Below are 3,467 nucleotides of genomic sequence, written 5' to 3' on the forward strand. Positions count from 1 at the left end.
AGAGTATTCCAGTCACCATTGTCAAAAGCTTTCTCTAAGTCTGCAAATGCTACAAACGTAGGTGTGCCTTTCCTTAACCTAGCTTCTAAGATAACCCATAGGGTCAGTATTGCCTCGCGTTTTCCAAAGTTTCTACGGAATCCAAACTGATATTCCCCGAGGTCAGGTTCTGTCAGTTTTTCCATTCGTCTGTAAAGAATTCGTGACTTATTATACTGATAGTTCGATGATTTTCACACCTGTCAGCACCTGCTTTCTTTGGGATTGGAATTATTATATTCTTCTTGAAGTCTGAGGGTATTTCGCCTGTTTCATATATTCTAATGTCCCAAAAATCCAGCTATTGCACGATTCGACCTGCTGGCGGAATGGAGACCCGTAATGAGGCCCTTTTCAAACTTCGTCAAGCACTTATCACGCTGGCCAAATGAGTGCGTGGCATCTCCGTGTCCTTCACAGCGATCACTCAACATTTGATGCTGTTCACGCCACACACTACCAGGTCGAGTAACAACACGAACAACACTATTGTACTCTGGCGGCTATTCTGTCTGTCACAGGGAATTGCATTCCAATAATGTACACTACAGCGTGTGATATATGCATGTACGAAATTACATCGACATCCGATCACGTCCACTTGGTGCCTCACTTTTTTGTCAAGCATTGTATAACCTTATGTTGTCCATGTTGGAGTGCTGTCAGGAAACTGCGACTGTTCGTGATGATGAAACATGAATTAAAGTAATTATTTCTGTGAGTATCTATTTATTTAGCTCCACGACGCGTTCCGATGACTTACACCTTCATGTTCATGTAATTTAATCCTCTCATCTATCTGAAGACGATGGTGTAAGCCTTCCAAAGGTGTCATGGAAATAAAGAAGAAGTGATTGATACAGCTAACCATTTTAAATTATTTTTTACAACCATTCTATATTGTGAACATAAACTGTCCTGTAACACCCCCTTGCGATAAGCCGGAACGCACTTTTATGTCTGAAGATTTTTCTTCGGGAAGAATGACATGATACGTCCTATTCTCTAGCACTGCCGGCCGGTGTGGCCGAGCGGTTCTAGGCACTTCAGTCTGGAACCGCGCGACAGCTACGGTCGCAGGTTCGAATCCTGCCTCGGGAATGGATGTGTGTGATGTCCTTAGGTTAGTTAGGTTTAAGTAGTTCTAAGTTCTAGGGGACTGATGACCTCAGATGTTAAGTCCCATATTGCTCAGAGCCATTTGAACCATTTTTTCTAGCACTCTCCAGTCCAAAGATATTCCGATACCTATTCGGCAGATTTTTTTCCATTTAGGCGGCATTGCGGAACTGTGTCGAGCGCCTTCCTGAAGTCAGGGAACTCATTATCAACCTTGGCGCCAGTATTGATTGCGACTGAAGGATTCTCTCCATTATAAATGACATGCTGTATTTTGTATTCTAGTAACTCTTCAATCGAATCACTCCAGTCACAAATAAGATCTGTCATGACGTGCACTTGCAGTTTGTTTATTAGGTGACAGTGCGGAAATGTATCGAAAATCTACCGGAATTCTGCGAACAAGGCATCGGTCTGGACGTTGGTATCTACAGCGTTCTGGGTATGGCGTACGATTAGCGTCGTCGTTAAACTCTAAACTTGCATCCTTTTGAAGAGTTGTGTAGTTGTGTTCTGTCAGCAAGAGAGACTATTGTTCCTTATCAAGAGTCAATGACGTGGAAGAACTGGCCGAAGGAGCCGAGTCCGGCGGAGGACCTCATGTGAACAGCAACAGGGCCAAAAGGCAGCCTCCACTTCCCGTTAGTGAAGCCGCTATCTCGGTCTGTTACATCGGAAGCGTGAAACTGTCGTAGAAATTCGTTGAAATGTGAGAAGATACTCCTTCCTAGCCGTGATGCGGATGTAGACCAGTATGTGGAACAAGGAAAGCCACTTTAAAATGAAAATTCTCTGCGGGCGGAAGGGAGAACAGGAAGGCGGCACGAGCGGAGTCATGGAGGCGTCTAGAAAGCTGGCGGCCGCCGCTGCCTCCGTCTGTGGCGCAACGGCCGGTCCCCCGGTTCGCGACCCCGCGGTTTTCCAGACAGCAGGCCGGCCGGTGCCACAGTTTTCTATCCGTAGCTTAGGCCGCCATCTTCCAGACACGTGCCTGCCGCACCTTAATCTCCTATCCACACGAGAGAAAGTCTCATATGATTGGTGTCCAGGAGTTAATGTTTATAGCTGCAATTTCTACAATGGCCACTTGTCACTAACTGTCAGTGATTGCGGGAAAAGTGGAAGAAAATACACTGCCTTAAAAAAATACAACACCCTGACGGACTGTATCCAGTGGCACTAGGCTGTAATACAGGGTGAGTCGCAAACTATTGCCACCTAGAATAACTCCGGAAGTATGATAGTAGCTGAAAAGTTTGTGGGACAAATGTCGCCTGGGACAACGGGGACCGTAATAGGGCGTTGTTTTTTTTTTTGCTAGGTGGGGTCGCTTCAGAGATATGAAGGTCAAATTTGTTTTTTTAGATGGGATGCTATGGTTTGGTACTTATTTTTTGATAGCGGCTATCGAGACGAATCCAATTATCTGTAACACTAAGGTCTTTGAAGGTCAACGAAGGTCACAAAGGTGGCATGAACGTCCATTTACAGAAGGTGTTCGAAGTGATGACCATTGGTATCAAAGCAGCGCTGCAATCTTCTTATCATGGATTGAGTGCTATCCCTTATCACTTCGGCACTTATCGAAGCACATGCTCTGACAATTCTCTCTCGTATATCGTGCAAATAGTAAATATTCGACGAATACGGCGTATCCATCCAACGTGCCATTGACATCTAAACACCTCGACGGTTACGCAATAGAACACTAATAGTAACGGTAAGACTAGTATCGTCGAATGAAGCGAATATGAATGATGTATTCCTTCGAAGAACAAGTCGATATGCTTCTCATTTACGAAGAATGGCAACGAAATTCAGTGAGAGCTAGAGACTTAGTCGCTGAAAGATATCCTCGACGTACTCACCCTACACGTCATACATTTGAATATGTCGATGATAAATTGAGAACAACTGGATCTTTAACGCATCGGAAACATATCCGGCAAAGGATAGTTACTAACGAGGAAACAGAAATTGGCACTCTTACCACTGTGGTTCGAGATCCTTGTGTTAGTTCGCGTCAAATCGCAAGGGAATCTGACATGAGCCAGAGTAGTGTTGTTCGTGTTCTGCATCGCTATAAATATCATCCTTACCATATCATCTCCGCCATGAATTAACTGGTACGGATTGTATGCGTCTCACTGAATTCTGCCGATGGGCTCAACTTCAGATTCAGAGGGATATACATTTATTAATTTGATTTTATTTACTGACGAGTTTACATTCACGAAGCATGGAAATATTAATTTGCATAACATGCATTACTGGGCAACTGAAAATCCATGTCGTCTGCGGCAGGTTCC

Source organism: Schistocerca cancellata, chromosome 3, assembly GCF_023864275.1.
Source record: "Schistocerca cancellata isolate TAMUIC-IGC-003103 chromosome 3, iqSchCanc2.1, whole genome shotgun sequence".
NCBI lineage: Eukaryota > Metazoa > Arthropoda > Insecta > Orthoptera > Acrididae > Schistocerca > Schistocerca cancellata.